Genomic DNA, 20,626 nt, shown 5'->3' on the forward strand with positions numbered 1-20,626 from the left:
CTTTAGTAAGTAAAAACTGCAATTTAAAAATAAACTGGTTAATTCTAAAAGGGAGAAGTCATATCAGCCTCAACACAACTCTGGTCAATTCCGAGCCAGTCACACAAAATGATCTTCTAAGGGAATCTGACCAGTGGGACAGTTAAGTTTGAGCTTTTGGCTATAAAGAATTTAACTTAAATTGCACTCACTCTTTCATCTTTTAATAAAAGATAACTTTCTCTTAGAAATGGCATAATCATTGTTACAGTAAGTCTAGCTCTTAAATGAAAATATGGGCCGAGTTACAGTCTACTTACTAACCTAGCTAAGAAACCTTTGAAAATTAACCATGGATCAAAGTATTTATCTAAATTCAAGATGTTATCTTAGGATGAGCAGTAACACAGGTCCTTAACTTCCTTTAAAAAGAACACTTAAACTTTTATCACAATCAGTCAGTACTTTAAGAAACGGTTCTTCAATACAAAGTTTCTCTTCACAGATGCTATGTCCATTTTCTTCATAATATTTTCTTATTACCACTGTATCTTCAAAATCATCATTCGCTGATACCAATTTTCCACCTTCCCAGGCATAAATAATAGGGTTGTCAGGCACCACAACAGAAACATTGGAATCTGTTGGATTGAACCATCGAATTTCTGACCAAATCCTGGGAAAAGAGACCAGACTTTCCTCCTGTCAAACAATGTTTTTTAAAAAATAAGACAGCATTATTTTTGTTCTGAATTGAATAGGACAGAATCTCCATTTCTTGAATGCCTATATCAGAAGGATTAAAAAGTATTTCTGGAACAGCAAATCTCTCATTGGCCCGAATAATTTTTTCCCCAGATTCATATTTTCCACTTAACACCATCTCTTCTCTTGGCTTACAGAAGCCCTTTAAAACTGCAGTAAAGTCAGGCAAAACATAGTCAATGTTAACACATTTTCTTCTTTCAACTTGGCAACACCTATCTCTCTACAAAAATTCTGAGACAAAAAGTATACATCTTCTTTCCCTTGGTCAGTCCCGTGTTTCGTTCATAACATGTAACTGCCTGTAAGGTATGATCTCTTTTAGATGATTTGTTAATATTTGTCTTATTACTTATTTTTTCTTTTTACTTCTAAAATAAGGAAATACATGTCTAAAAGAATATCCACTCCTACGATGATACAGCGTACTTTGGAACAATTATCTTGGAAATAACTATGTGCATGGAGAGCCCCCAAAATCTACTTTTAATACTGCTAGAAACTTGTATTCTTCAAATAAGATTGCATTCAATGATTTTTGAAGTGAAGTTAAAATATGATTCTATGCTAATAATATTAATATCTAAAAGACAAAGAGACATTTTCATGACTATAACCGATTTTGGCTATGTAAGCTCTGATATCCAGCACTAAGATTGTCATTTTAGCAAAAACCTAGCCGCTATTGCTTTCTTTTCTGATTTTTCCACTCACATTAGAAACAAAATTTTATTGCATAGATTTTCAGCTTACCAAACAAATTAGCATTTATTGTATGATAACATCTTCATCTGTGACCTTTTTACAGAACCCAAATGCTTTCTAACTAAGACCATAATCTTGATCCTGAGATGTAAAAGATACATTTTATGCTCAGATTTAACGGAAACAAGCATGAGATTAAATTAATTCTCTCTCTTTCTCTTTTTTTTGAAGGTGTATGTGTATGTATGCATGATTATAGAAATAATAATGCAATTTGCTTTGTGGTTTAGCATTTTCAAAGGATTTTATTTGAGAGATATTTTGCAAAAGTAAAGGTAAAAGAAAATCACAGTAACTGAGTCAAGCAAATCTATTTAAGCAGCTATGATACAAGTTAAAATTAAATGATTTGCTTATAAAGAATTGCAAGCAGTAAGGGAAAACTAGGTTATATTCCTGAGTTGGAGAGATACCCTGGAGAAAGGAAAGGCTACCCACTCCAGTGTTCTGGCCTGGAGAATTCCATGGACTGTATAGTCCATGGGGTCACAAAGAATTAGACATGACTCCAAAATCACTGTAGATGGTGATTGCAGCCATGAAATTAAAAGACACCTACTCCTTGGAAGGAAAGTTATGACCAACCTAGATAGCGTATTCAAAAGCAGAGACATTACTTTGCCAACAAAGGTCCGTCTAGTCAAGGCTATGGTTTTTCCAGTGGTCATGTATGGATGTGAGAATTGGACTGTGAGGAAAGCTGAGCACTGAAAAATTGATGCTTTTGAAATGTGGTATTGAAGAAGACTCTTGAGAGTGCCTTGGACTGCAAGGAGATCCAATCAGTCCATCCTAAAGGAGATCAGTCCTGGGTGTTCATTGGAAGGAATGATGCTGAAGCTGAAACTCCAGAACTTTGGCCAGCTCATGCGAAGAGTTGACTCATTGGAAAAGACCCTGATGCTGGGAGAGATTGGGGGTAGGAGGAGAAGGGGATAACAGAGGATGAGATGGCTGGATGGCATCACCGACTCAATGGACATGAGTTTGGGTAAACTCTGGGAGCTGGTGATAGACAGGGAGGCCTGGCGTGCTGTGATTCATGGGGTCTCAAAAGGTTGGAGACTACTGAGCGACTGAACTGAACTGAAAGGAACTGAGCAACTTTCAGTTTCACTTTCTGTCCACCAAGGATCATAACTCATAAATTAATGATTGATTTAGATAGTATATTCAAAAGCAGAGACCTTACTTTGCCGACTAAGTTCCGTCTAGTCAAGGCTATGGTTTTTGCAGTAGTCATGAATGGATGTGAGAGTGGGGCTGTGAAGAAGGCTGAGAGATGAAGAAGTGATGCTTTCGAACTGTGGTGTTGGAGAAGACTCTTGAGAGTCCCTTGGATTGCAGGGAGATCCAACCAGTCCATTCTGAAGGAGATCAACCCTGGGATTTCTTTGGAAGGAATGATGCTCAAGCTGAAACTCCAGTACTTTGGCCACCTCATGCAAAGAGTTGATTCATTGGAAAAGACTTTGATATTGGGAGGGATTGGGGGCAGGAAGAGAAGGGGATGACAGAGGATGAGATGGCTGGATGGCATCACTGACTCTATGGATGCGAGTCTGAGTGAACTCCGGGAGTTGGTGATGGACAGGGAGGCCTGGTGTGCTGCGATTCACGGGGTCGCAAAGAGTGGGACATGACTGAGCGACTGAACTGAACTGAACTGAAAGTCAGAAAGATGCTCTTTTGAAAAAATGAGGAGTAAACATAGATTAGAATGATTATTAAAAGTATGATTACAAGTAAACATAGGTTACAAATGAATTTTTAGAACATTTTGTAGTTTGAAAAAGAAGAAATTTCTGTTTTGGACCATAGAGATTGACTTGTGTGATTGAAAGACAAAATAGTCCAGAGATATGATGAAGTTAGCAAAAATTTATTTTTAAAAGAGAGAAGACAGAAAAGAAAACAAAGTTAGATTTGTATAATGCTGCTGCTGCTGCTGCTGCTGCTGCTGCTAAGTCACTTCAGTCGTGTCGGAGTCTGTGACCCCATAGACGACAGCCCACTAGGCTCCCCATCCCTGGGATGAATACTGAAGTGGGTTGCCATTTCCTTCTCCAATGCATAAAAGTGAAAGTGAAATCGCTCAGTCATGTCCGACAGGTAACAACCCTATGGACTGCAGCCTACCAGTCTCCTCTGTCCACAGGATTTTCCAGGCAAGAGTACTGGAATGTGGTGCCATTGCCTTCTCCAGATCTGTATAATAGAAGCTACTATTTTTCTTAAAATAGAAGATGTTTAAAGATGAATAATTTTAAAATAAAATTTAAAATTGAACAGTTTTTAAAAATAAAATATCAGTGATATTCACAGATATTAAGTAATCAACACATCTCCACTTCATCTCACATTGAATAAGCCTGGCTTCAAAGGCAATATTACATTGGAAATTAACCTTTTATAGGAAAATAACAGTATAACAGTGGTCAAATCTGCCATTTGGCATTTCAACAAGAAAGGAGGTGGTGGATAATTGCATAAGCAGATTTCCTCTACTCTGTCCCATGCTGAATAAAAGGAACACTGTCATTTGTGGCTATATGGAATGCATATTTTAATTTTATCATGAGTTTTTCCAGTCTGTCATATATTCCATTCTGGTGAGACTGGAGAATTTAGTATAGAGGTGTGTGTGTGTGTGTGTGTGTGTGTGTGTGTGTGTGTGTGTGTGCATGCACACATGAGTGTGTGCATATGTGTGTGTGTATGTTACCTGAAAGAGGTGGTGTGGGAGTAACTAATATGAGGGTTGGATGTAGTGATTTGATGTGTCAATAAATAAAATAGAAAAAAAAAGTGAGAGTAAAGAGGATCTCTAGTTTGTGAGATAGAGAAAAAGCAGAGCCTTCAAGGTCTCCTGTGAAATTAGAAACAGCCTTGCAGGATGAGAGAGGGAGGAACTTAATCTTGTGGAAAGGCTGGTGAGGAAACAGTTCCTTCCCCCTGTTCCTCTTTTCGGTGCAGAGCCATTGCAACAGCTGAGGATCTCACCAACTTTAGAAAACAAAGGATTACTAGATCAGCCATTTTAAATGCACTGGTCAGTAAATTCAGTATAACAGTGTCTGATCTAACTTTTAACAACTGTCTTTCTTAATCAACAAATGTTTTAGGTGGAGTGGCTGGTCATGTCTGTTACAATTGTTGAAATAAGCAGCAGTTTTTCAGATATAGATAGCTTAAGATGGCAAATTAAAGAGTTGAGAGTCTTGTTAAAGAGATGAGACTCATGTCATTAGTTGTTGTTCAGTTGCTAAATTGTGTCAAATTCTTTGGCACCCCGTGGACTGCAGTATGCCAGGCTTTCTTGTCTTTCACTATCCTGGAATTTTTTCAAACTCATGTCCATTGAGTGGGTGATGCTATTTCATAATGTTCTTGCCTGGAGAATCCCAGGGATGGGGGAACCTGGTGGGCTGCCGTCTATGGGGTCGCACAGAGTCGAACAAGACTGAAGCAACGCAGCAGCAGCAGCAGCAGCAGCAGCAGCAGCAGCAGCAGCTTCTATTACTAATTGTGTTGGGACTGGGGAGGTAGGTAGAAAGGAGACTGAATGACTCTGCAGAAAACTGAAATAAAATCTTTTGTCTTGTCAAAAAAAAAAAATCTATCATGATTAGAGTTTGTTTTTATAGTCAGTGATATAAAGAAATGCCCAGGTTGTCAGTTAACCATGTTAGATCAGGTTGCCTTTTCAGGAACATAGTTTGCCTGGCTGGAAAAGCAGAGTTACAGGATGAGCTATCTAAAATGAAAAGAAAAATTCAACTCACAATTATTTACAAATAAAGATCAAAGTGAAGAACTTTTTTTTCAAATTTAGGAGCAAGACCTTAATCGCAAAAGGGCCTCTGACTCTGTTTAGTGTTCTACTGTTGTCATTTTAAAAGTCTTAATACTTTTTGAAAAAGGGATTCCACATTTTCATTTTACACTGGGCTCCACAAATTTTATAACCAGCTTTGAAGTTGTAAGATGTGTAAGAAAAAAGATCTTGATATTGAAATCATGCTTAATTTTTCTTTTTTAAACATTTTTTATTGATATGTAGTTGATTTATAACTTTGTGTTAGTGCCGGGTGTACAGCAATGTCATTCAGTTATGCATATATATATATATGCGTGTGTGTGTGTGTGTGTGTGTGTATATATATATATTCTTTTTCTATGATAGGTTATTACAAGATATTTAGTATAGTTTCCTGTGCTCTAAAAAAGGTCCTTGTTGATTATCTATTTTATATATAGTAGTGTGTATGTGATAATCCCAAACTCCTAACTTTTTCCTTCATTTCCCTTTTGGTAACCATAAATTTATTTTCTATGTCTGAAACTATGCTTAATTTCAAATTACCATTTTCAAAATGTTGGACTTGCTTCAAAAATACCACTCCTTCCCATACCTAACCATTTATTTCTACTTATAAAATTAAGGAATTCCTTGGGCTTATTTTTGAAATGGTATTCTGATGTGTTGAGGGGAAAATGAGACAAGAATTATGACTGTAAAATTTCATTAAAATATCCTCCTTATACATAGTAGCAGTTCATTGTTTGACAAAATACCAGAGATAAAGTTGTATGACCTGGACTCTTCACATTCACTTTCCTTGTACCAAGCAGGGAAATTGGTTATTGCATTTTCCAGGAGATTGAATTGTTGTAATTATATTGCATGTTATAATAATATTTAAACAGCTCCCAGTGTCTGGCGGGTGTTTATCTATTTTTTTTTTATTTCCCTCAAGGGTTTGTGAATGTTGTTTTACCCAAGAACACTTTGGTAGCAAATTGTGGGAATATTTAGGAGTCTTTGGGAAGGGTGGTTCCTTGACCTACTGAACACAAAAAAACATTCAATTAAAATAACAAGTGGGATGATGTTCATTTTCATGACTAAGAAAGCCACTTTTATCATCATATAGATTTTGTTTTCACAAAATTTAAAGAGACTAACTATTGGCATTTTTCTCTGTGATTGAAGGTAAAAACTAGAAAGTGACATTTTTGTTAACTGGGGGGAGTTGGAATTAACTTCTTTTTTATTTGAAGATCTACACTTGCTTCTCATTCTCACATTAAAAAAAAAAAAATCCCCAAAACTATATTCTGTTGATTTCATTTCTGAAGCATCCTTTGATCTTTCTGTTCCTTATTCCAGCCACCATCATCTTGATCCAAACCAGATCCACATCTAAGCTAGACTACTGGTTAACACTGGTGTAATTTTCTTTCAATCTCTTCTCTCTAATGTATTCACAATACAGCTGATGAGATCCTCTTAAGCCACAGATCTGATCAGTTGGCTTCCCTACTAAAGTAAAACAACTAATGTGTTTTTTATTCTGCTTGTAACAAAATCCAAGCACTGCAGTTCTGTATCTAAACCCTGTCTCATGCCTCTCATCTTTCATCATTAATATTTTCACATTCTATTTTCTTTGTTCACTGAAAATTATAGTTTCCCAAATGTACTATACTTGTTTCCTTATTCAAAAAATGTGAAAGACTTTTTGTCAATTCTGCTTCCTTTTTTCACCTCACATCCACCCAAGTGTGGCTGACTGATACATTCTCATCATAGATCCATTCAACTAATATTAATAAGTTTTTCAACTTCTATAACTTTAGAGGCACTCTTAGAAATGATAAATAAAATCCTTTGTTGTATGAAACTTATGTTTTAGTGATTAAGATATTAATAAAATAGAAAAAATATATAATGATGTCTGGTAGTGATTTGTTGTATGACACGTAGGACAATCAAAATAGGTGATATTTTCGACTGATAATGAAGATGGATTTTCTGAGATGTTTACATTTGAATCTGAATGTACAAAATATGCCAATTAAAATAACAAATACATGATCATTCTTGGGATAGGGAACAAGAAAAGAGACAGAAACTGCAAGAGTTACTGTGTGAGGGTTAAGGAATGTAACTCAGCATCAGACTTTGTAGAAACTGGTAGGCCAAGGAAAATACTTTAATTTCAGTCAAACGTAATGGGGAACTGCTGATAGGATGAGATTGGGATCATCACATGACATTTTTAGGTTTTGGAAACTGCCTCTGACTCCTCTGAAGAGAATATACTGTAAAGAAAAAGTGATAGCAGGAAAGCCAAGTAGAAATTAGGAGTTCATTGCAGGAGTCCAGGGCAGAGATTCATGTGGCTGACACATGAGGAAGGTAATTAGATTTGCAACAGAATCCACTGATAGAGTTGAAATTTAAGAGAGCCAGGCATTATGAGTGACCACAGGGTTTTTGACTGATAAATAGTAAATGATTGTAACACTTACTGAGAAAGAGATTAAAAAAAAAAAAGGGAAAGATTTGTGGGTGGTGAGAGAAGTATTACATACTTCAGTTTAGAACACAGGAAGTTTAATATTTTGTTGCAGAGGCTGGCTACGTACTTATTAAACCAATATTTTCTTCCTGGGAATAATATAGTAATACTCTACTAGCTTACTTGCATCTAGGTTGGTGCCTAAAGTGTGGGAATAAGTCGCATAATCCACTTCTGAGCTATTTATTTTTCTCTCTGTGTTCCTCTGTCTCTCTTCTGAAGACCTGGAAGTAAAAAACCACATATAGAAGAGGAAAACTATGGAAGGGGTAAGGAAAGCTATCGTGGATGGGGGGAGGGTCTTGAGTATGTGCTATAGTATATCAACCAGGGTTAATAACACTACCAAAAATACAGCGATATGAACAGGTAAAATTTAATATAAAGAATTTTTAGATTAAAACAGAGAATCAGAGAAACAAAAGTTTGGTTAGGAAGAATTCAGAGAATTGTAAAGCAAATATAGAAAGTAGTGCTTATCCGTAGGCTGAGATAGAACAAGAAAGGAAGCGCCTTCATCCTAGGACTAACACCCAGATTTATTGGAGATGTCATGACTTTGGCTCATTGAATGTAAGAGAATAGAAATGGTCCTGCTTTGGCAGAATGTGATGAAAATCCACTATTTGGACCTTTCTAGGAATATGGCCTCTAGGGTGTCAGAAAAGGTTGCTCACAGTAATATAGCTCACTGAGGATATTTTGCTATTAAATCTTCCAACAGAGTTGTCAGGGAAATCTCCAAGCTTCTTGATGTTGCTCGCCAAATAATTGATGCTTTTGAACTGTGGTGTTGGAGAAGACTCTTGAGAGTCCCTTGGACTGAAAGGAGATCCAACCAGTCCATTCTAAAGGAGATCAGTCCTGGGTGTTCTTTGGAAGGAACGATGCTCAAGCTGAAACTCCAGTACTTTGGCCACCTCATGCGAAGAGTTCACTCATTGGAAAAGACTCTGATGCTGGGAGGGATTAGGGTAGGAGGAAAAGGGGACGACAGAGGATGAGATGGCTGGATGGCATCACTGACTCGATGAACATGAGTTTGAGTGAACTCTGGGAGTTGGTGATGGACAGGGAGGCCTGGCATGCTACAATTCATAGTGAGGTCACAAAGAGTTGGACGTGACTGAGCGACTGAAAGGAACTGAACTGATGACTGTTCAAATCAGTAAGCATATGCAGGAGAAGCCATCCACATTCTAGGTAAGCACAGGAAAAGCCATGGACACTGCAAGAACCTATTTGGAACTCACTGGAGTCCCCAAATTATTTCCTTATAAAATGTCTCTCTGATGCCTTTTGAGAACAAAGTTTAGCATCATACCTACAAGCCAAGGAAATATAAAAGGCCAGTACAGTTTTCAAATATCAAGATATTGGGGATCAATTTGGAACTGAGGGAAAATAAATTGATGACAGAACATTATTTCATTGTCTTCTAGCTTACTGGGTTTCTGACAAGAATCTGGCTGTTAGTCCTGTCTTGTTCTCTGATTAAAATGTTCCTTTTTCTTCCCTCTGATTGTCTTCAAAATACTCTCTTTGGGGCGAGGCTGGGGTGATATTTATTTTATCCTGCTTTGTGTTCTTTGAGCATTTGTGGTTTGGTGTCCATTGTTAAATGTGAAATATTCTCAGACATTATACCTTCAAATATTTTTGGTCTCTTTTCATTCTGAGAATATAATCACAAATATACTAGGGTATCTGATATTGTCCAACAATTCTTAGATGCTCTTTTTAAAATATTTTCCACTGTTTTTACCACTTTACATTTCAGTTAGGGTAATTTCTATTGATCTATAGAGGTCAGGAAGCAGCAGTTAGTACTGGACATGGAACAACAGGCAGGATCCAAATAGGAAAAGGAGTACGTCAAGGCTGTATATTTTTACCCTGCTTATTTAATTTATATGCAGAGTACATCATGAGAAACACTGAGCTGGAAGAAGCACAAGCTGGAATCAAGATAGCCGGGAGAAATATAAATAATCTCAGATATGCAGATGACACCACCCTTATGGCAGAAAGTGAAGAGGAGCTAAAGAGCCTCTTGATGAAAGTGAAAGAGGAGAGTGAAAAAGTTGGCTTAAAGCTCAACATTCAGAAAATGAATATCATGGCATCTGGTCCCATCACTTGATGGGAAATAGATGGGGAAACAAGGGAAATAGTGTCAGACTTTATTTTTTTGGGCTCCAAAATCACTGCAGTTGGTGACTGCAGCCATGAAATTAAAAGACGCTTACTCCTTGGAAGAAAAGTTATGACCAACCTAGATAGCATATTCAAAAGCAGAGACATTACTGTGCCGACTAAGGTCCATCTACTCAAGGCTATGGTTTTTCCTGTGGTCATGTACGGATGTGAGAGTTGGACTGTGAAGAAGGCTGAGTGCCGAAGAATTGATGCTTTGAACTGTGGTGTTGAAGAAGACTCTTGAGAGCCCCTTGGACTACAAGGAGATCCAACCAGTCCATTCTGAAGGAGATCAGCCCTGGGATTTCTTTGGAAGGAATGATGCTAAAGCTGAAACTCCAGTTCTTTGGCCACCTCATGAGAAGAGTTGACTCATTGGAAAATACTTTAATGCTGGGAGGGATTGGGGGCAGGAAGAGAAGGGGACGACAGAGGATGAGATGGCTGGATGGCATCACTGACTCGATGGACGTGAGTCTGAGTGAACTCCGGGATTTGGTGATGGACAGGGAGGCCTGGTGTGCTGCGATTCATGGGGTCACAAAGGGTCAGACATGACTGAGTGACTGAACTGAACTGATAGAGGTCAATAGATCTCTTATTGATCTATTGATCAAGTTCTTTGATTCTCTCTTCCATTGTGTCATGTCTACTGATCCCATGAAAAGCATTTTTCATCTCTGATACTGTGATTTGTTAATTGTAGCACTTCCATCTGTCTCTTTTCAATAGTTTCCATCTTTTCTACTGAAACTAACTCTTTGATTTCATGTTCTCCTGTATTTCCATGAAAATCTTTAACACATTGGTCATAGTTACTTTGAATTTCTTGTCTGGCAATTTCAACATCTTGGCGTACATGAGTTCAGTTTTTATGATTGTTTTGCTTTTTCTGAGTATGTTTCTGAAAATGGGACCCTCTCCAGTATTCATGCCTGGAAAATCCTATGGACCAAGGAGCCTGGTGGGCTAGCCCATGCGGTCACAAAGAGTTGGACATGACTAAACAACTTCATTTCACTTATACCTTGTGTTAATATTATATTTTTGAAATTTAGACATTATATAAATCAGTAGAGACTGATATAAAGACATTGTAAGCCTGGAAATAAGCATAAGTTCTGCTAGTCTTCTGATGCAGGTTTTGAGTTAGTTTAGATAGAAATTGAGCTGGGTTTAAAATTTGTCATTTTTGTTGTTGCTGTCGTTCACCTTTGTGTGCTGTCATAGGCTTCAGTTAGTGTAAGTATTGGTTTGGAAGAATAAAGTATGTTCAGTTTTTAATTTTAAGTCTTCTTTTGGCTCTGTGCCTTGGAGTGGATCTCTTTGTTCATTCTTTTACCTCTCTTGCCTTTTTTCTTTTTGTTAGCAGTACTTATTGTCTTGAAGATTGTTAGCTTGGTGGTAGAGGCTCTGAGGGAGTGTATACCCTGTTATTCAGATTCAACCTCTGACAGAGAAGCATCATGTTCCTGAATCTTGGGGGTTGAGCCGTCTCAGTTCTCCTGCCCATCCCTCATCTGTAGCTATAGGACCAGCTTACAATCTTGTTCTTCTGTTTTTCCCCTCTTGTTCTTTTCTCCTTTCTCCCAGCTACAATGACTTTTCATCAAGACTTTATGATAGTAAGGCTTATGGTCTTTTCCCTCTCCATATAAGGCTTTGTTCTATTATGGAGATAGGGAAGAAGAGTCTAGACAAAATTTCCTGCCACTTCTGCATGACTGCCATTCCCAAAGTACCTCTGTACCACAATAGGTACTTTTTAAGATTGCTACAAACTTTCTATCTGGTGGCATTTGTCGATAAAGAGCCTGTTATTCCCCAAATTCTGTTGCTCTCAGGTTTTCATTCTGTCTTGTTAACTCATACTTGCCTTTAACCAAATTATCAACTCTTATAACTTGACTCTTTTCCAGTGTCTATTACTTCTTCCCAGGATAAGAACAAGCTTGTGTCAATTCTGTTCCCACAGCTACCAACTCTAGATTTTGGGGACAGTTGTTTGCTCTCCAAATTTGAGACTCTAATTGGTTCAAAAAAGTGCATGGATTTGAAGTTAGTTTGACTCTTTTCCCCTGTGTTTTAGTGAATCTTCTTCTGTTTCTGCAACCTGGGCCAGAAGCCCCAAATCCACATGACAGGCTTTAAACTAAATACTACATATATACATAAGATAGATAGAATGGATTTCTAAACATTAAGAAAATTCAGCATGTAAATAGTATGACAAATTATATAATTTTAAAACACACTGAGCAATGCAAGATAATGTTTATGTATGTATTCATATATTAAATTGTAAAAAAGGATGGAAGAGTCTACAGCAAATTTATGGTAGTGATTATCCCTAAGGAGAAGGTAATAAAAGAATTTTTAACTTTCTTTTCAGTATTTTATTTCTTTTATTTAAGAAAAATCACTTTAATGTCCAACTACCATATGAAACAAAGTATCCCTAAGGCCAAAAGCATCATCTATTTCTTATGATGTGCCACTATGAGCTTAATTAGTAGTTCAGCTATAGTAGCCATTCTGCAAACAGTCAACAGACAATTGTTTTTAATACTCTGTAGTGTTGAATGTATTCCAATTTTATCAGCATAGACCATACAATAATTTCATATTTCTATTGAATGCTCAAACTTAACATTATCCCAATAAACTTTGTTTTTTGGTTTTTATTTTTTTTGATTCTAGAAAAGGAGCACTTTTTTTTTTTTCTGAGAGCATATCATAAGCACAGTGAGTCTTCTACATATGAACATTCAAGTCACACATTTTCAAGGATGCAAAAATGCATTCACATGTCCAATCACATGAGTTAGTTAATTCACATATCTGACTTACATTGTCATATGCATGCAACTTCTATAAGTGTTTGTGCTTTTGTGTACTTTACTGTACAGTACCATATACAGTACAGTATCTTTATTTGAAACATAGGATGTTCAGAAGCAAGCATAAAAGTAGTGGTCATGTAGCTGGTACTGCTAAGAAATGTTGCTGTTCAGTCATGTCTGACTCTGCGACCCCATTGACTGTAGCATGCCAGGCTCCTCTGTCCTCCACTATTTCCTGGAGTTTGCTCAATTTCAAGTCCATTGAGATGGTAATGCTATCTAATTGTCTCATCCTCTACCTCACCCTTCTACTTTTGCCTGCAATTTTTCCCAGCATCAGGGTCTTTTCCAATGAGTTGGCTCTTTGCATCAAGTGGCCAAAGTATTGGAGTTTCAGCTTCAGCATCAGTTCTTCTAATGATAATTCAGGGCTGATTTCCTTAGAACTGATTGGTCTGATCTCCTTGTAGTCCAAGGGAAGCAGTCTTACAGGACTGAATCTTTAACCTGTGGTATCTGATGCTGTCTCTGTGTAGATAGTGTCAGAATTGAGTTGACTTGTAAGACCCTCTGATAGTATGTGGAGAACTACTGGTGTGGGGGAAACTCTCTTCCTCAACAGGGAAACTGGGTCCCAGAATCACCTTTCAAACAGGTACCAAGACAGAACAATAATGGCAAACAATATATTAAAAGTTTTTATGTTTTATCTAAGACATAAATACAAGTTTTTCTCACAAGTCTCTAAATGTCTTGTAAATTTCTAGGCGTGCATTTTTTCCCACTTTGAAGCCTACATGGTATAGATCCACAGACCCTAGACCTACAGAGAGTGCTCCACATGAAAACTGCCTCCTTTTTTTTTAAAGCTACTGCTTTCCTATCAGCATCCTGCACTTCCACTATTTGTAACCATTCTAACTCCCTGAAAATGCTTCTTTCTTTTTCTCATAATTGGAGCATGGTTCCTCAGGTTTAATTAGGTTTCCAGGTTTCTGTGGGTCTTATAAACTCCTTGCTATCTGTTGCCAGAACAAATGGTTGAGCTGAGTTTGGGCACTAGTCGAGTCAGGTAAAATGCCAGACAGGGCCTCCATACTAGGTCACTGTTTAAAGTCAGATATTCTTCAGATAAATAGGATTAATTTCCTTTGTAAAACTCATATAAGAGTAAACTCCGTGAGATTGTGATGGACAGGGAGGCCTGGCGTGCTGCTATTCATGGGGTCACAAAGAGTCGGACACGACTGAGTGACTGAACTGAACTGAACTGAATGCCTTCATAAGATATTATTTCGTCTCTAAATTTTAACTCACATTAATTAATTAATCCACATCTCAATGTTGGCTCTACTTGAATTAATTTGATGAGAAAGACTATCATGCCCAATAACTACTCACTGCTAAGAGTCTGCATTCTTTCTGGGGAGAAATACAGCCACATGAGAAAAAATTAGAAGTACATTGAAAAGAGTGTGTTATTCAGTAAGTACCACCATTTTAATCCAAAAGCTCAAGAAGTTAGAAGAGGGATGAATGTGGACAAGCAATGGTCTTCAGAGAGTCTTCAAAAGGTGAAATGTAGCACAAGCAGTTTTCCTCAGCATCTCCACAAAAGAAAGATATAAAATTTCCCTATCATTTTAACTCCAGTTTTTATCAGTGGTATATTGTTAAAGATATTAAAGAATGGTTGATGATTATAAAAAAGTAAAATATTAGTAGGAAATTTAAATAATAGCTGTTATCTTTACTCAATGTATTTTTATCTAGGAATATTGGAATTATATAATTATAGAATACATGAAATTATTAAAATTTAATAAAATAAAGATTCATTTTATCTAAATAAGCAAGTTTTGTCATTGAAGACTTACTATTTGCAGTGGTGGAAAGGGAAGTGCATAATTACATCTATAATAAACTAAACAAATTACTGTATTTTAAAGTGCTTTGAAAGTTTTTAAAATAAGACATTAATTAAGTAACAGTGAAAGCAACTCTGCTTTTCTGTGTGTTATGAAGTGGATACCAAGGACTTTCGGAAATGAGAGGATGGACAAGCTTAACCAAGGAAAGCCAAAAGAATTTGAGTTCTTTAAACTTTTAGGAACACTAACAAAAATGAGGTGGAGGGAAACAATAGTGAAGGCTTTGCCTCCCTTTCTCTTTTTATCCTCTCTTATCCAGCAATTCATGGGTCATAACAGGACTTAGATGTCTAGTTTTATACTGTTAATTATCTTGTTTTGGAACTTACTCTTTATAACTATGCTCTTCAAAAATAAGAGGAATAAATAAAAGTGAGAAGAATAAGAAAAAATGCCAAAATCTATTCCCTTCTCTTCACTGTACTTCTAGTGGGGCATTTGTATTCATTCATGTCATCCTTGGTTCCTATCAACTCTTTTCCTTGCCAGAGTGTCCATTAAGGTCCTGTGCAGATAGGATAACACATTAAGTGCTAAAATGGGAGATGTCTCACATCTGAGATAATTATTTTGCCCTTATTACTAGGAAGCATAGTCAGTAAGAATAAAATACTGATAATTTGCCTCTTCCACACAAGCCTGCCTTGCCATCTGCCTGAAATAATTCACTGATTCACCTGCCTGTAGTACTTGCCATGGGCCAATGCTGAGAGTGATGACTGTGTTCTGTCCTGTTGTAAGGAGTGAACTCCTATCTACAGTCAAGAACATTAATGTCTCAAGGGTTTTATATTTCTAGACAGCAAAGAATAAAATATAATCATAAAATCATTTTACAATAAGCCTGAAATCCACACTACAATCTATGGAAGAAATACACAATTAAGAGGAAACCAAAGAAAAATATCAAGTAAAGTTTATTGTTCCTTAAATATGAGAAACTGACAACAAAAAACACAATGTGGTCAGTCAATTCAATTAATTGTCAATAATGTAGTGAGAAGGTTCCTAACTGGCCATAATAGATTGAATCTGCATTCTCTAGTGACCAAATAAGTTAAAGGGAAGGAAACTTTACAATCAACTTAAGGTTATGTTATTATTGTTGAATTGTATGGATAAAAGATAACTTAAAGCTAATTAACTATAACATCCTCATCCTTGTCTCAATTAGTCAGGTAAAAGTAATGAGATATCACCTTGATTTGCATGATAATTATGTTGGTAGGTGACATGATATGTATGACATCCTTCATGACCTCCCACAAAATTGTTACTTGGATTTGACACATCAGTAATTAAAATGCTTTTCTATCAACATTGAAGTCAGAACTTTTTATCTCAGTTCAGTTCAGTTTAGTTGCACAGTCGTGCCCATCATCAACTCCTGGAGTCCACCCAAACACATGTCCATTGTGTTGATGATTTGCCATCCAACCATTTCATCCTCTGTCGTCCCCTTCTCCTCTTGCCCTCAATCTTTCCCAGCATCAGGGTCTTTTCAAATGAGTCAGCTCTTCGCATCAGGTGGCCAAAGTACTGGAGTTTCAGCTTCAACATCAGTCCTTCCAATGAACACCCAGGACTGATCTCCTTTAGGATGGACTGGCTGGATCTCCTTGCAGTCCAAGGGACTCTCAAGAATCTTCTCTGATACCACAGTTGAAAAGCATCAATTCTTCGCCTCTCAGCTATCTTTATAGCCCAACTCTCATATCCATACAAAAGTGAAAGTGAAACTGAAGTCGCTTAGTCCTGTCTGACTCTTTGTGACCCCATGGACTGTAGCCTACCAGGCTCCTCCCTCCATGGGATTCTCCAGGCAAGAGTACTGGAGTGGGTTGCCATTTTCCTTCTCCAGGGGATATTCCCAACCCAGGGATCAAACCTGGGTCTCCCGCATTCCAGGCAGACATTTAAAGCTCTGAGCCACCAGAACTTACATGACTCACATCCATACATGACTACTGGAAAAACTAGCCTTGACTAGACGGACTTTTGTTGGCAAAGTAATGTCTCTACTTTTTAATATGCTGTCTAGGTTGGTCATAACTTTACTTCCAAAGAGTAATCGTCTTTTAATGTCATGGCTACAGTCACCATCTGCAGTGATTTTGAAGCCCCAAAAAATAAAGTCTGCCATTGTTTCCATTGTTTCCCCATCTATTTGCCATGAATTGATGGGCCCGAATGCTATGATCTTAGTTTTCTGAATGTTGAGATTTAAGCCAACATTTTCACTCTCCTCTTTCACTTTCATCAAGAGGCTCTTTAGTTTTTCTTCACTTTCTGCCATAAGGGTGGTGTCATCTGCATCAGTTCAGTTCAGTTCAGTTCAGTTGCTCAGTCGTCTCCAACTCTTTGTGACCCCATGAAAAGCAGCACGCCAGGCCTTCCTGTCCATCACCATCTCCCGGAGTTCACTCAGACTCACGTCCATCGAGTCCATGATGCCATCCAGCCATCTCATCCTGGGTGGTCCCCTTCTCCTGCTGCCCCCAATCTCTCCCAGCATCAGAGTCTTTTCCAATGAGTCAACTCTTCGCATGAGGTGTCCAAAGTCTTCTGCATATCTGAGGTTATTGATATTTCTCCCAGCAACCTTGATTTCAGCTCGTGCTTCTTCCAGCCCAGAGTTCCTCATGATGTACTCTTCATATAAATTAAATAAGCAAAGTGACAATATACAGCCTTGATGTACTCCTTTTCCTAGTAATTTGGAAAAATATATATCATATCTCTTATATGTGGATTTAAAAAAAGATACAATAAACTTATTGACAAAACAGAAATAGACCCACATGAATAGGAAGCAAACTTACGGTTACCAAAGGGTAAAGAAGAGGTTGTGATTAACACATGCACACTACTATATATAAAATACATAACTAATTTGGCCACCTCATGCTAAGAGTTGACTCATTGGAAAAGATTCTGATGCTGGGAGGGATTGGGGGCAGCAGGAGAAGCGGACAACACAGGATGAGATGGCTGGATGGCATCACTGACTCGATGGATGTGAGTCGGAGTGAACTCCGGGAGCTGGTGATGGACAGGGAGGCCTGGTGTGCTGCGATTCATGGGGTCGCAAAGAGCTGGAGATGACTGAGCAACTGAACTGAACTGAATTAGGTTCTACTATATTGCACATGGAATTATGCTCAATATTTTGTAATAACATAAAAAGAAAAAGTTTAAAAAAGAGTATAAATATGTTATACATATATTTCCTGACATGGGACATTGGACTGGTTGATAACTGGGAAAGGAGTACATCAAAGATGTATATTGTCACCCTGCTTATTTACCTTATATGAAGAGTACATCATGCAAAATGCTGGGCTGGATGAAACACAAGCTGAAATCAATATTGCTGGGAGAAATATGAACAACCTCCGATATGCAGAAGACACCACCCTAATGGCAGAAAGCAAAGAGGAACTAAAGAGCCTTTTGATGAAGGTGAAAGAGGAGAGTAAAAAGATGGTTTAAAGTTCAACATTCAAGATATTAAGATCATGGCATCCAGTCCCACCACTTCATGGCAAACAGAAGAGGAAACAATGAAAACAGTGATAGACTTTCTTTTCTTGGACTCCAAAGTCACTGCAGTTGGTGGCTGTAGCCTTGAGATTAAAAGACGCTTGATCCTGGGAAGAAAAGCTATGATGAACTTAGTGTATTAAAAACCAGAGCCATCACTTTGCCAACACAGGTTCATCTAGTCAAAGCTGTGGTTTTATCAATAGTCGTGTATAGATGTGAGAGGTGGGACCATAGAGGAGACTGAGAGCTGAAGATTTGATGCTTTCAAACTGCTGGAGAAGGCTCTTGAGAGTTTATTGGACAGCACGGAGATCAAACCAATTAATCCTAAGGTAAATGAACCCTGAATATTCATTGGGAGGACTGATGCTGAAGGTGAAGTCCCAATACTTTGGCCACATGAGGTGAAGAGCAGACTCACTGGAAAAAATAATAATGCTGGGAAAGACTGAAGGCAAGAGGAGAAGGGGAAGGAGATGACAGAGGATGAGAAGGTTGCATGGCATCATTGACTCAATTGACACAAGTTTGAGTAAACTCTTAGATATGGTGAAGGACAGGGAAGTTTTTTAAGCAGCAATCCATGAGTTCACAAAGAGTCAGACACGACTGACAACAATGAATACATATACATATTATTATCTTTGCTCATGTATTTATCATTTAGAAAAAGAATCACTTTGCTGTGCATCTGAAACTAACACAGTGCTGTAAATCAGCTGTACTTCATGGAGCAAAAGGGACTAGATTCAAATTTCCATATGACATAACAGAAAATGAAAGAAGAAGAAAAAAAGGAAGTCAGTTTCCAAGATATTAGACTTCAATTAAAAGGACCGAGATATTTGAGAGATGAGGGCAGGAAAAAAAAAGTTGAACCCTGTGATTATTCCGGCTTACTGCCTGACAAACATTTCTAGATTATAGTGCACACAGGAGAAACCCAGACAATGGCTAGATGTCTCTCAGAGCTTAGGAGACAGGCCTGGGAATTTGGAGAGGTGAGTTTGTCCAGAGTATAAAAAGCACATTTCCAGAGATGATAAAATGGCATAGGAGACAATTCTGGACATCTTAAAGGAATTTACCACGAGTAATAAACAGAGTAGTGGTCAGATTATGTATGTGAAGAAATTATGCAGAGCCAGGAAAAATACGAAAGACCAGTAGGATTAAAGAAAACAATAATCAAAACACACATATGGTTGGGCATAATTTCCGTTCTCTGTACTCAGAGTGGTAAATCTTGTAATTCATGGAACTTCTTGGAGCACTAAGAAGTTCTTGCCAAAAAGTGGGGGAAATTTTAGCCTAAACCAAATGAGCTCTAGCACTACCCAAGCTTAAAAGGTCTGATCAAAAATGATCAAACAATTCATCCAATCATTAAGCACAGACGGTGGTGGCCGCTGACGAATCAAGCGCAGGTGAGAGCTATCCCATGTCCGATGTCAGGGGCAGCGGCCTAGAGTGCCAGGCTGCGACGGTGCAGGAATGGCCAAGAGGAGCCACCCCCCGTCCGAGGCCAGGGACGGCGGCTGGGAGGAGCCACCCCGAGTCTGAGGTCAGGGGTGGCGCCTGAGGCCAGGGGCAGCGGCTGGAAGGAGCAACCCCACATCCAAGGAGTGGTGGCTGCCCGGGCGCAGGAGGGCCTAGAGGAGCCATCCCACGTTGAAGGTCAGGAAGGGCGGTGGGAAGAGATACCCCCAATCCAAGGTAAGGAGCAGCGGCTGTGCTTTGCTGGAGCAGCCGTGAAGAGATATCCCCACGCCCAAGGTAAGAGAAACCCAAGTAAGATGGTAGGTCTTGCAAGAGGGCATCAGAGGGCAGACACACTGAAACCATACTTGCAGAAATCTAGTCAATCTAATCACCCTAGGACCACAGCCTTGTCTAACTCAATGAAACTAAGCCATGCCCGCGGGGTAACCCAAGACGGGCAGGTCATTGTGGAGAGGTCTGACAGAATGTGGTCCACTGGAGAAGGAAATGGTGAACCACTTCAGTATTCTTGCCTTGAGAGCCCCATGAACAGTATGAAAAGGCAAAATGATAGGATACTGAAAGAGGTGCTCCCCAGGTCAGTAGGTGCCCAATATGCTACTGGAGATCAGTGGAGAAATAACTCCAGAAAGAATGGAGGGATGGAGCCAAAGCAAAAACAATACCCAGTTGTGGATGTGACTGGTGATAGAAGCTGTAAAGAGCACTGTTGCATAGGCACGTGGAA

The 20,626-nt window shown here is 38.4% G+C and overlaps 1 pseudogene; it reads right to left on the reverse strand.

The window, feature by feature from the left end:
• Positions 1-393: 393 nt before the first annotated feature.
• Positions 394-1,346, reverse strand: LOC128067258 (actin-related protein 6-like; annotated as a pseudogene).
• Between the last annotated feature and the right edge of the window lie 19,280 nt (positions 1,347-20,626).

Source organism: Budorcas taxicolor, chromosome 22 (genome assembly GCF_023091745.1).
Source record: "Budorcas taxicolor isolate Tak-1 chromosome 22, Takin1.1, whole genome shotgun sequence".
Classification (NCBI taxonomy): Eukaryota; Metazoa; Chordata; class Mammalia; order Artiodactyla; family Bovidae; genus Budorcas; species Budorcas taxicolor.